Source organism: Solea solea, chromosome 16 (assembly GCF_958295425.1).
Source record: "Solea solea chromosome 16, fSolSol10.1, whole genome shotgun sequence".
Taxonomy (NCBI): domain Eukaryota; kingdom Metazoa; phylum Chordata; class Actinopteri; order Pleuronectiformes; family Soleidae; genus Solea; species Solea solea.
In genome coordinates this window covers 2,142,501-2,152,500 of record NC_081149.1, presented here as the reverse complement: position 1 = coordinate 2,152,500, position 10,000 = coordinate 2,142,501, and the positions used below count along the sequence as shown (strand labels likewise).

The window sequence follows — 10,000 nt, the reverse complement described above, 5'->3', positions numbered from 1 at the left end:
CTCTTTTTTCTGTGAAAACCAAAGAAAGGCTGGAACTAGAAGGACGTTAACGTGTGCCTGTGCCCGTGCCCGTGCATCAACGTAATTGCAAGACCATGTTTCTTGTAAGGAAGCAGCAGTGTAAAAGCTTACAGCACCTGGTATTCCCAGGCGGTCTCCCATCCAAGTACTAACCAGGCCCGACCCTGCTTAGCTTCCGAGATCAGACGAGATCGGGCGTGCTCAGGGTGGTATGGCCGTAAGCCGACGGGCTGGGGACACAGACTCCTTTTATAGACTAGGCAAGGCCCCCTGCTCGTGGAGGAGCTCAAAAGTCAGCCTTTCGAACACACTGCACTTGAGCCTTTATCTCCACTACCTGCTACACTCTATTCCAGTATTAGGAAGCTACACCGAGATGGGTAAGCTGCTCCCCATCTCCAAGCTTCTCACATGCTTGCAGAGCGACATCCAAGGCTGAAACTAGAAGGACGTTAACGTGTGCCCGTGCGTCAACGTAATTGCAAGCCCATGTTTCTTGTAAGGAAGCAGCAGTGTAAAAGCTTACAGCACCTGGTATTCCCAGGCGGTCTCCCATCCAAGTACTAACCAGGCCCGACCCTGCTTAGCTTCCGAGATCAGACGAGATCGGGCGTGCTCAGGGTGGTATGGCCGTAAGCCGACGGGCTGGGGACACAGACTCGTTTTATAGACTAGGCAAGGCCCCCTGCTCGTGGAGGAGCTCAAAAGTCAGCCTTTCGAACACACTGCACTTGAGCCTTTATCTCCACTACCTGCTACACTCTCTTCCAGTATTAGGAAGCTACACCGAGATGGGTAAGCTGCTCCCCATCTCCAAGCTTCTCACATGCTTGCAGAGCGACATCCAAGGCTGAAACTAGAAGGACGTTAACGTGTGCCCGTGCGTCAAGGTAATTGCAAGCCCATGTTTCTTGTAAGGAAGCAGCAGTGTAAAAGCTTACAGCACCTGGTATTCCCAGGCGGTCTCCCATCCAAGTACTAACCAGGCCCGACCCTGCTTAGCTTCCGAGATCAGACGAGATCGGGCGTGCTCAGGGTGGTATGGCCGTAAGCCGACGGGCTGGGGACACAGACTCCTTTTATAGACTAGGCAAGGCCCCCTGCTCGTGGAGGAGCTCAAAAGTCAGCCTTTCGAACACACTGCACTTGAGCCTTTATCTCCACTACCTGCTACACTCTCTTCCAGTATTAGGAAGCTACACCGAGATGGGTAAGCTGCTCCCCATCTCCAAGCTTCTCACATGCTTGCAGAGCGACATCCAAGGCTGAAACTAGAAGGACGTTAACGTGTGCCCGTGCGTCAAGGTAATTGCAAGCCCATGTTTCTTGTAAGGAAGCAGCAGTGTAAAAGCTTACAGCACCTGGTATTCCCAGGCGGTCTCCCATCCAAGTACTAACCAGGCCCGACCCTGCTTAGCTTCCGAGATCAGACGAGATCGGGCGTGCTCAGGGTGGTATGGCCGTAAGCCGACGGGCTGGGGACACAGACTCCTTTTATAGACTAGGCAAGGCCCCCTGCTCGTGGAGGAGCTCAAAAGTCAGCCTTTCGAACACACTGCACTTGAGCCTTTATCTACACTACCTGCTACACTCTATTCCAGTATTAGGAAGCTACACCGAGATGGGTAAGCTGCTCCCCATCTCCAAGCTTCTCACATGCTTGCAGAGCGACATCCAAGGCTGAAACTAGAAGGACGTTAACGTGTGCCCGTGCGTCAACGTAATTGCAAGCCCATGTTTCTTGTAAGGAAGCAGCAGTGTAAAAGCTTACAGCACCTGGTATTCCCAGGCGGTCTCCCATCCAAGTACTAACCAGGCCCGACCCTGCTTAGCTTCCGAGATCAGACGAGATCGGGCTTGCTCAGGGTGGTATGGCCGTAAGCCGACGGGCTGGGGACACAGACTCCTTTTATAGACTAGGCAAGGCCCCCTGCTCGTGGAGGAGCTCAAAAGTCAGCCTTTCGAACACACTGCACTTGAGCCTTTATCTCCACTACCTGCTACACTCTATTCCAGTATTAGGAAGCTACACCGAGATGGGTAAGCTGCTCCCCATCTCCAAGCTTCTCACATGCTTGCAGAGCGACATCCAAGGCTGAAACTAGAAGGACGTTAACGTGTGCCCGTGCGTCAACGTAATTGCAAGCCCATGTTTCTTGTAAGGAAGCAGCAGTGTAAAAGCTTACAGCACCTGGTATTCCCAGGCGGTCTCCCATCCAAGTACTAACCAGGCCCGACCCTGCTTAGCTTCCGAGATCAGACGAGATCGGGCGTGCTCAGGGTGGTATGGCCGTAAGCCGACGGGCTGGGGACACAGACTCCTTTTATAGACTAGGCAAGGCCCCCTGCTCGTGGAGGAGCTCAAAAGTCAGCCTTTCGAACACACTGCACTTGAGCCTTTATCTCCACTACCTGCTACACTCTATTCCAGTATTAGGAAGCTACACCGAGATGGGTAAGCTGCTCCCCATCTCCAAGCTTCTCACATGCTTGCAGAGCGACATCCAAGGCTGAAACTAGAAGGACGTTAACGTGTGCCCGTGCGTCAACGTAATTGCAAGCCCATGTTTCTTGTAAGGAAGCAGCAGTGTAAAAGCTTACAGCACCTGGTATTCCCAGGCGGTCTCCCATCCAAGTACTAACCAGGCCCGACCCTGCTTAGCTTCCGAGATCAGACGAGATCGGGCGTGCTCAGGGTGGTATGGCCGTAAGCCGACGGGCTGGGGACACAGACTCCTTTTATAGACTAGGCAAGGCCCCCTGCTCGTGGAGGAGCTCAAAAGTCAGCCTTTCGAACACACTGCACTTGAGCCTTTATCTCCACTACCTGCTACACTCTATTCCAGTATTAGGAAGCTACACCGAGATGGGTAAGCTGCTCCCCATCTCCAAGCTTCTCACATGCTTGCAGAGCGACATCCAAGGCTGAAACTAGAAGGACGTTAACGTGTGCCCGTGCGTCAACGTAATTGCAAGCCCATGTTTCTTGTAAGGAAGCAGCAGTGTAAAAGCTTACAGCACCTGGTATTCCCAGGCGGTCTCCCATCCAAGTACTAACCAGGCCCGACCCTGCTTAGCTTCCGAGATCAGACGAGATCGGGCGTGCTCAGGGTGGTATGGCCGTAAGCCGAAGGGCTGGGGACACAGACTCCTTTTATAGACTAGGCAAGGCCCCCTGCACGTGGAGGAGCTCAAAGGTCAGCCTTTCGAACGTTCAAGAGTTTAAGTTGCTTTTGGTGGGCTTTGCTGTATGGCTGCGCCCTTTGAGTGTGTCAAATGTCAAGCAGCTGTCCGTCAAGGCTCAGAGGTGCACTTAGATCACCTTGGGGCGGAGGTGATCAGCAGCAGCCTTTGTTATGCGCACTTAAAAAACATGGCACCACAACTAGTAACTTGTGTGCCAAGATCTTGAGTTGGCCCCAGACACTTGTGGGCCATCGCTTCTCGGCCTTTTGGCTAAGATCAAGTGTAGTATCTGTTCTTATCAGTTTAATATCTGATATGTCCTCTATATGGGGATTAAATATTAAATGCATTTTTGAGCATTGGGAGGTGAAAACTGGGGCTTGCTCTCTTCACTCCTTGCATTGACCTGGCATTGCAGTGCCACCAGGAACGGTGCACCATTCTCTTTTTTCTGTGAAAACCAAAGAAAGGCTGGAACTAGAAGGACGTTAACGTGTGCCTGTGCCCGTGCCCGTGCATCAACGTAATTGCAAGCCCATGTTTCTTGTAAGGAAGCAGCAGTGTAAAAGCTTACAGCACCTGGTATTCCCAGGCGGTCTCCCATCCAAGTACTAACCAGGCCCGACCCTGCTTAGCTTCCGAGATCAGACGAGATCGGGCGTGCTCAGGGTGGTATGGCCGTAAGCCGACGGGCTGGGGACACAGACTCCTTTTATAGACTAGGCAAGGCCCCCTGCTCGTGGAGGAGCTCAAAAGTCAGCCTTTCGAACACACTGCACTTGAGCCTTTATCTCCACTACCTGCTACACTCTATTCCAGTATTAGGAAGCTACACCGAGATGGGTAAGCTGCTCCCCATCTCCAAGCTTCTCACATGCTTGCAGAGCGACATCCAAGGCTGAAACTAGAAGGACGTTAACGTGTGCCCGTGCGTCAACGTAATTGCAAGCCCATGTTTCTTGTAAGGAAGCAGCAGTGTAAAAGCTTACAGCACCTGGTATTCCCAGGCGGTCTCCCATCCAAGTACTAACCAGGCCCGACCCTGCTTAGCTTCCGAGATCAGACGAGATCGGGCGTGCTCAGGGTGGTATGGCCGTAAGCCGACGGGCTGGGGACACAGACTCGTTTTATAGACTAGGCAAGGCCCCCTGCTCGTGGAGGAGCTCAAAAGTCAGCCTTTCGAACACACTGCACTTGAGCCTTTATCTCCACTACCTGCTACACTCTCTTCCAGTATTAGGAAGCTACACCGAGATGGGTAAGCTGCTCCCCATCTCCAAGCTTCTCACATGCTTGCAGAGCGACATCCAAGGCTGAAACTAGAAGGACGTTAACGTGTGCCCGTGCGTCAAGGTAATTGCAAGCCCATGTTTCTTGTAAGGAAGCAGCAGTGTAAAAGCTTACAGCACCTGGTATTCCCAGGCGGTCTCCCATCCAAGTACTAACCAGGCCCGACCCTGCTTAGCTTCCGAGATCAGACGAGATCGGGCGTGCTCAGGGTGGTATGGCCGTAAGCCGACGGGCTGGGGACACAGACTCCTTTTATAGACTAGGCAAGGCCCCCTGCTCGTGGAGGAGCTCAAAAGTCAGCCTTTCGAACACACTGCACTTGAGCCTTTATCTCCACTACCTGCTACACTCTCTTCCAGTATTAGGAAGCTACACCGAGATGGGTAAGCTGCTCCCCATCTCCAAGCTTCTCACATGCTTGCAGAGCGACATCCAAGGCTGAAACTAGAAGGACGTTAACGTGTGCCCGTGCGTCAACGTAATTGCAAGCCCATGTTTCTTGTAAGGAAGCAGCAGTGTAAAAGCTTACAGCACCTGGTATTCCCAGGCGGTCTCCCATCCAAGTACTAACCAGGCCCGACCCTGCTTAGCTTCCGAGATCAGACGAGATCGGGCTTGCTCAGGGTGGTATGGCCGTAAGCCGACGGGCTGGGGACACAGACTCCTTTTATAGACTAGGCAAGGCCCCCTGCTCGTGGAGGAGCTCAAAAGTCAGCCTTTCGAACACACTGCACTTGAGCCTTTATCTCCACTACCTGCTACACTCTATTCCAGTATTAGGAAGCTACACCGAGATGGGTAAGCTGCTCCCCATCTCCAAGCTTCTCACATGCTTGCAGAGCGACATCCAAGGCTGAAACTAGAAGGACGTTAACGTGTGCCCGTGCGTCAACGTAATTGCAAGCCCATGTTTCTTGTAAGGAAGCAGCAGTGTAAAAGCTTACAGCACCTGGTATTCCCAGGCGGTCTCCCATCCAAGTACTAACCAGGCCCGACCCTGCTTAGCTTCCGAGATCAGACGAGATCGGGCGTGCTCAGGGTGGTATGGCCGTAAGCCGACGGGCTGGGGACACAGACTCCTTTTATAGACTAGGCAAGGCCCCCTGCTCGTGGAGGAGCTCAAAAGTTAGCCTTTCGAACACACTGCACTTGAGCCTTTATCTCCACTACCTGCTACACTCTATTCCAGTATTAGGAAGCTACACCGAGATGGGTAAGCTGCTCCCCATCTCCAAGCTTCTCACATGCTTGCAGAGCGACATCCAAGGCTGAAACTAGAAGGACGTTAACGTGTGCCCGTGCGTCAACGTAATTGCAAGCCCATGTTTCTTGTAAGGAAGCAGCAGTGTAAAAGCTTACAGCACCTGGTATTCCCAGGCGGTCTCCCATCCAAGTACTAACCAGGCCCGACCCTGCTTAGCTTCCGAGATCAGACGAGATCGGGCGTGCTCAGGGTGGTATGGCCGTAAGCCGACGGGCTGGGGACACAGACTCCTTTTATAGACTAGGCAAGGCCCCCTGCTCGTGGAGGAGCTCAAAAGTCAGCCTTTCGAACACACTGCACTTGAGCCTTTATCTCCACTACCTGCTACACTCTATTCCAGTATTAGGAAGCTACACCGAGATGGGTAAGCTGCTCCCCATCTCCAAGCTTCTCACATGCTTGCAGAGCGACATCCAAGGCTGAAACTAGAAGGACGTTAACGTGTGCCCGTGCGTCAACGTAATTGCAAGCCCATGTTTCTTGTAAGGAAGCAGCAGTGTAAAAGCTTACAGCACCTGGTATTCCCAGGCGGTCTCCCATCCAAAGTACTAACCAGGCCCGACCCTGCTTAGCTTCCGAGATCAGACGAGATCGGGCGTGCTCAGGGTGGTATGGCCGTAAGCCGACGGGCTGGGGACACAGACTCCTTTTATAGACTAGGCAAGGCCCCCTGCTCGTGGAGGAGATCAAAAGTCAGCCTTTCGAACACACTGCACTTGAGCCTTTATCTCCACTACCTGCTACACTCTATTCCAGTATTAGGAAGCTACACCGAGATGGGTAAGCTGCTCCCCATCTCCAAGCTTCTCACATGCTTGCAGAGCGACATCCAAGGCTGAAACTAGAAGGACGTTAACGTGTGCCCGTGCGTCAACGTAATTGCAAGCCCATGTTTCTTGTAAGGAAGCAGCAGTGTAAAAGCTTACAGCACCTGGTATTCCCAGGCGGTCTCCCATCCAAGTACTAACCAGGCCTGACCCTGCTTAGCTTCCGAGATCAGACGAGATCGGGCGTGCTCAGGGTGGTATGGCCGTAAGCCGACGGGCTGGGGACACAGACTCCTTTTATAGACTAGGCAAGGCCCCCTGCACGTGGAGGAGCTCAAAGGTCAGCCTTTCGAACGTTCAAGAGTTTAAGTTGTTTTTGGTGGGCTTTGCTGTATGGCCGCGCCCTTTGAGTGTGTCAAATGTCAAGCAGCTGTCCGTCAAGGCTCAGAGGTGCACTTAGATCACCTTGGGGCGGAGGTGATCAGCAGCAGCCTTTGTTATGCGCACTTAAAAAACATGGCACCACAACAAGTAACTTGTGTGCCAAGATCTTGAGTTGGCCCCAGACACTTGTGGGCCATCGCTTCTCGGCCTTTTGGCTAAGATCAAGTGTAGTATCTGTTCTTATCAGTTTAATATCTGATATGTCCTCTATATGGGGATTAAATATTAAATGCATTTTTGAGCATTGGGAGGTGAAAACTGGGGCTTGCTCTCTTCACTCCTTGCATTGACCTGGCATTGCAGTGCCACCAGGAACGGTGCACCATTCTCTTTTTTCTGTGAAAACCAAAGCAAGGCTGGAACTAGAAGGACGTTAACGTGTGCCTGTGCCCGTGCCCGTGCGTCAACGTAATTGCAAGCCCATGTTTCTTGTAAGGAAGCAGCAGTGTAAAAGCTTACAGCACCTGGTATTCCAAGGCGGTCTCCCATCCAAGTACTAACCAGGCCCGACCCTGCTTAGCTTCCGAGATCAGACGAGATCGGGCGTGCTCAGGGTGGTATGGCCGTAAGCCGACGGGCTGGGGACACAGACTCCTTTTATAGACTAGGCAAGGCCCCCTGCTCGTGGAGGAGCTCAAAAGTCAGCCTTTCGAACACACTGCACTTGAGCCTTTATCTCCACTACCTGCTACACTCTATTCCAGTATTAGGAAGCTACACCGAGATGGGTAAGCTGCTCCCCATCTCCAAGCTTCTCACATGCTTGCAGAGCGACATCCAAGGCTGAAACTCGAAGGACGTTAACGTGTGCCCGTGCGTCAACGTAATTGCAAGCCCATGTTTCTTGTAAGGAAGCAGCAGTGTAAAAGCTTACAGCACCTGGTATTCCCAGGCGGTCTCCCATCCAAGTACTAACCAAGCCCGACCCTGCTTAGCTTCCGAGATCAGACGAGATCGGGCGTGCTCAGGGTGGTATGGCCGTAAGCCGACGGGCTGGGGACACAGACTCCTTTTATAGACTAGGCAAGGCCCCCTGCTCGTGGAGGAGCTCAAAAGTCAGCCTTTCGAACACACTGCACTTGAGCCTTTATCTCCACTACCTGCTACACTCTATTCCAGTATTAGGAAGCTACACCGAGATGGGTAAGCTGCTCCCCATCTCCAAGCTTCTCACATGCTTGCAGAGCGACATCCAAGGCTGAAACTCGAAGGACGTTAACGTGTGCCCGTGCGTCAACGTAATTGCAAGCCCATGTTTCTTGTAAGGAAGCAGCAGTGTAAAAGCTTACAGCACCTGGTACTCCCAGGCGGTCTCCCATCCAAGTACTAACCAGGCCCGACCCTGCTTAGCTTCCGAGATCAGACGAGATCGGGCGTGCTCAGGGTGGTATGGCCGTAAGCCGACGGGCTGGGGACACAGACTCCTTTTATAGACTAGGCAAGGCCCCCTGCTCGTGGAGGAGCTCAAAAGTCAGCCTTTCGAACACACTGCACTTGAGCCTTTATCTCCACTACCTGCTACACTCTATTCCAGTATTAGGAAGCTACACCGAGTTGGGTAAGCTGCTCCCCATCTCCAAGCTTCTCACATGCTTGCAGAGCGACATCCAAGGCTGAAACTAGAAGGACGTTAACGTGTGCCAGTGCGTCAACGTAATTGCAAGCCCATGTTTCTTGTAAGGAAGCAGCAGTGTAAAAGCTTACAGCACCTGGTATTCCCAGGCGGTCTCCCATCCAAGTACTAACCAGGCCCGACCCTGCTTAGCTTCCGAGATCAGACGAGATCGGGCGTGCTCAGGGTGGTATGGCCGTAAGCCGACGGGCTGGGGACACAGACTCCTTTTATAGACTAGGCAAGGCCCCCTGCTCGTGGAGGAGCTCAAAAGTCAGCCTTTCGAACACACTGCACTTGAGCCTTTATCTCCACTACCTGCTACACTCTATTCCAGTATTAGGAAGCTACACCGAGTTGGGTAAGCTGCTCCCCATCTCCAAGCTTCTCACATGCTTGCAGAGCGACATCCAAGGCTGAAACTAGAAGGACGTTAACGTGTGCCAGTGCGTCAACGTAATTGCAAGCCCATGTTTCTTGTAAGGAAGCAGCAGTGTAAAAGCTTACAGCACCTGGTATTCCCAGGCGGTCTCCCATCCAAGTACTAACCAGGCCCGACCCTGCTTAGCTTCCGAGATCAGACGAGATCGGGCGTGCTCAGGGTGGTATGGCCGTAAGCCGACGGGCTGGGGACACAGACTCCTTTTATAGACTAGGCAAGGCCCCCTGCTCGTGGAGGAGCTCAAAAGTCAGCCTTTCGAACGTTCAAGAGTTTAAGTTGTTTTTTGTGGGCTTTGCTGTATGGCCGCGCCCTTTGAGTGTGTCAAATGTCAAGCAGCTGTCCGTCAAGGCTCAGAGGTGCACTTAGATCACCTTGGGGCGGAGGTGATCAGCAGCAGCCTTTGTTATGCGCACTTAAAAAACATGGCACCACAACAAGTAACTTGTGTGCCAAGATCTTGAGTTGGCCCCAGACACTTGTGGGCCATCGCTTCTCGGCCTTATGGCTAAGATCAAGTGTAGTATCTGTTCTTATCAGTTTAATATCTGATATGTCCTCTATATGGGGATTAAATATTAAATGCATTTTTGAGCATTGGGAGGTGAAAACTGGGGCTTGCTCTCTTCACTCCTTGCATTGACCTGGCATTGCAGTGCCACCAGGAACGGTGCACCATTCTCTTTTTTCTGTGAAAACCAAAGCAAGGCTGGAACTAGAAGGACGTTAACGTGTGCCTGTGCCCGTGCCCATGCGTCAACGTAATTGCAAGCCCATGTTTCTTGTAAGGAAGCAGCAGTGTAAAAGCTTACAGCACCTGGTATTCCCAGGCGGTCTCCCATCCAAGTACTAACCAGGCCCGACCCTGCTTAGCTTCCGAGATCAGACGAGATCGGGCGTGCTCAGGGTGGTATGGCCGTAAGCCGACGGGCTGGGGACACAGACTCCTTTTATAGACTAGGCAAGGCCCCCTGCTC

At 52.5% G+C, this 10,000-nt stretch overlaps 26 non-coding genes across 26 annotated transcripts in view; 4 read left to right on the top strand and 22 right to left on the bottom strand.

The window, feature by feature from the left end:
- The window catches only part of LOC131441655 (U2 spliceosomal RNA), a 193-nt gene extending 192 nt beyond the window's left edge, over position 1 (top strand). The window contains exon 1 of the small nuclear RNA XR_009232259.1: position 1. This exon is cut by the window's left edge and continues 192 nt beyond it. This is a non-coding gene — a small nuclear RNA (U2 spliceosomal RNA).
- A 124-nt stretch (positions 2-125) lies between these two features.
- LOC131441365 (5S ribosomal RNA) lies at positions 126-244 on the bottom strand. Its single transcript, XR_009232031.1, has one exon. It is a non-coding gene; the product is annotated as a 5S ribosomal RNA (ribosomal RNA).
- A 296-nt stretch (positions 245-540) lies between these two features.
- On the bottom strand, positions 541-659 carry LOC131441354 (5S ribosomal RNA). The gene has a single exon (XR_009232020.1). It is a non-coding gene; the product is annotated as a 5S ribosomal RNA (ribosomal RNA).
- A 296-nt stretch (positions 660-955) lies between these two features.
- On the bottom strand, positions 956-1,074 carry LOC131441342 (5S ribosomal RNA). The gene has a single exon (XR_009232009.1). It is a non-coding gene; the product is annotated as a 5S ribosomal RNA (ribosomal RNA).
- A 296-nt stretch (positions 1,075-1,370) lies between these two features.
- LOC131441330 (5S ribosomal RNA) lies at positions 1,371-1,489 on the bottom strand. The gene has a single exon (XR_009231998.1). It is a non-coding gene; the product is annotated as a 5S ribosomal RNA (ribosomal RNA).
- Positions 1,490-1,785: 296 nt separating this feature from the next.
- LOC131477652 (5S ribosomal RNA) lies at positions 1,786-1,904 on the bottom strand. Its single transcript, XR_009243978.1, has one exon. It is a non-coding gene; the product is annotated as a 5S ribosomal RNA (ribosomal RNA).
- Positions 1,905-2,200: 296 nt separating this feature from the next.
- Positions 2,201-2,319, bottom strand: LOC131441318 (5S ribosomal RNA). The gene has a single exon (XR_009231987.1). It is a non-coding gene; the product is annotated as a 5S ribosomal RNA (ribosomal RNA).
- A 296-nt stretch (positions 2,320-2,615) lies between these two features.
- LOC131441306 (5S ribosomal RNA) lies at positions 2,616-2,734 on the bottom strand. The gene has a single exon (XR_009231975.1). It is a non-coding gene; the product is annotated as a 5S ribosomal RNA (ribosomal RNA).
- A 296-nt stretch (positions 2,735-3,030) lies between these two features.
- Positions 3,031-3,149, bottom strand: LOC131441295 (5S ribosomal RNA). Its single transcript, XR_009231964.1, has one exon. It is a non-coding gene; the product is annotated as a 5S ribosomal RNA (ribosomal RNA).
- Positions 3,150-3,457: 308 nt separating this feature from the next.
- LOC131441654 (U2 spliceosomal RNA) lies at positions 3,458-3,650 on the top strand. The gene has a single exon (XR_009232258.1). It is a non-coding gene; the product is annotated as a U2 spliceosomal RNA (small nuclear RNA).
- Positions 3,651-3,774: 124 nt separating this feature from the next.
- Positions 3,775-3,893, bottom strand: LOC131441284 (5S ribosomal RNA). Its single transcript, XR_009231953.1, has one exon. It is a non-coding gene; the product is annotated as a 5S ribosomal RNA (ribosomal RNA).
- A 296-nt stretch (positions 3,894-4,189) lies between these two features.
- Positions 4,190-4,308, bottom strand: LOC131441272 (5S ribosomal RNA). The gene has a single exon (XR_009231942.1). It is a non-coding gene; the product is annotated as a 5S ribosomal RNA (ribosomal RNA).
- A 296-nt stretch (positions 4,309-4,604) lies between these two features.
- Positions 4,605-4,723, bottom strand: LOC131441261 (5S ribosomal RNA). The gene has a single exon (XR_009231931.1). It is a non-coding gene; the product is annotated as a 5S ribosomal RNA (ribosomal RNA).
- A 296-nt stretch (positions 4,724-5,019) lies between these two features.
- LOC131477651 (5S ribosomal RNA) lies at positions 5,020-5,138 on the bottom strand. The gene has a single exon (XR_009243977.1). It is a non-coding gene; the product is annotated as a 5S ribosomal RNA (ribosomal RNA).
- Positions 5,139-5,434: 296 nt separating this feature from the next.
- LOC131441249 (5S ribosomal RNA) lies at positions 5,435-5,553 on the bottom strand. Its single transcript, XR_009231920.1, has one exon. It is a non-coding gene; the product is annotated as a 5S ribosomal RNA (ribosomal RNA).
- Positions 5,554-5,849: 296 nt separating this feature from the next.
- Positions 5,850-5,968, bottom strand: LOC131441237 (5S ribosomal RNA). Its single transcript, XR_009231909.1, has one exon. It is a non-coding gene; the product is annotated as a 5S ribosomal RNA (ribosomal RNA).
- A 296-nt stretch (positions 5,969-6,264) lies between these two features.
- On the bottom strand, positions 6,265-6,384 carry LOC131440978 (5S ribosomal RNA). Its single transcript, XR_009231658.1, has one exon. It is a non-coding gene; the product is annotated as a 5S ribosomal RNA (ribosomal RNA).
- Positions 6,385-6,680: 296 nt separating this feature from the next.
- Positions 6,681-6,799, bottom strand: LOC131477693 (5S ribosomal RNA). The gene has a single exon (XR_009244017.1). It is a non-coding gene; the product is annotated as a 5S ribosomal RNA (ribosomal RNA).
- A 308-nt stretch (positions 6,800-7,107) lies between these two features.
- LOC131441653 (U2 spliceosomal RNA) lies at positions 7,108-7,300 on the top strand. The gene has a single exon (XR_009232257.1). It is a non-coding gene; the product is annotated as a U2 spliceosomal RNA (small nuclear RNA).
- Positions 7,301-7,424: 124 nt separating this feature from the next.
- On the bottom strand, positions 7,425-7,543 carry LOC131477408 (5S ribosomal RNA). Its single transcript, XR_009243747.1, has one exon. It is a non-coding gene; the product is annotated as a 5S ribosomal RNA (ribosomal RNA).
- Positions 7,544-7,839: 296 nt separating this feature from the next.
- LOC131477267 (5S ribosomal RNA) lies at positions 7,840-7,958 on the bottom strand. Its single transcript, XR_009243614.1, has one exon. It is a non-coding gene; the product is annotated as a 5S ribosomal RNA (ribosomal RNA).
- Positions 7,959-8,254: 296 nt separating this feature from the next.
- Positions 8,255-8,373, bottom strand: LOC131477166 (5S ribosomal RNA). The gene has a single exon (XR_009243517.1). It is a non-coding gene; the product is annotated as a 5S ribosomal RNA (ribosomal RNA).
- A 296-nt stretch (positions 8,374-8,669) lies between these two features.
- Positions 8,670-8,788, bottom strand: LOC131441225 (5S ribosomal RNA). The gene has a single exon (XR_009231898.1). It is a non-coding gene; the product is annotated as a 5S ribosomal RNA (ribosomal RNA).
- Positions 8,789-9,084: 296 nt separating this feature from the next.
- On the bottom strand, positions 9,085-9,203 carry LOC131441214 (5S ribosomal RNA). Its single transcript, XR_009231887.1, has one exon. It is a non-coding gene; the product is annotated as a 5S ribosomal RNA (ribosomal RNA).
- A 308-nt stretch (positions 9,204-9,511) lies between these two features.
- LOC131442465 (U2 spliceosomal RNA) lies at positions 9,512-9,704 on the top strand. The gene has a single exon (XR_009233038.1). It is a non-coding gene; the product is annotated as a U2 spliceosomal RNA (small nuclear RNA).
- Positions 9,705-9,828: 124 nt separating this feature from the next.
- Positions 9,829-9,947, bottom strand: LOC131441203 (5S ribosomal RNA). The gene has a single exon (XR_009231876.1). It is a non-coding gene; the product is annotated as a 5S ribosomal RNA (ribosomal RNA).
- Between the last annotated feature and the right edge of the window lie 53 nt (positions 9,948-10,000).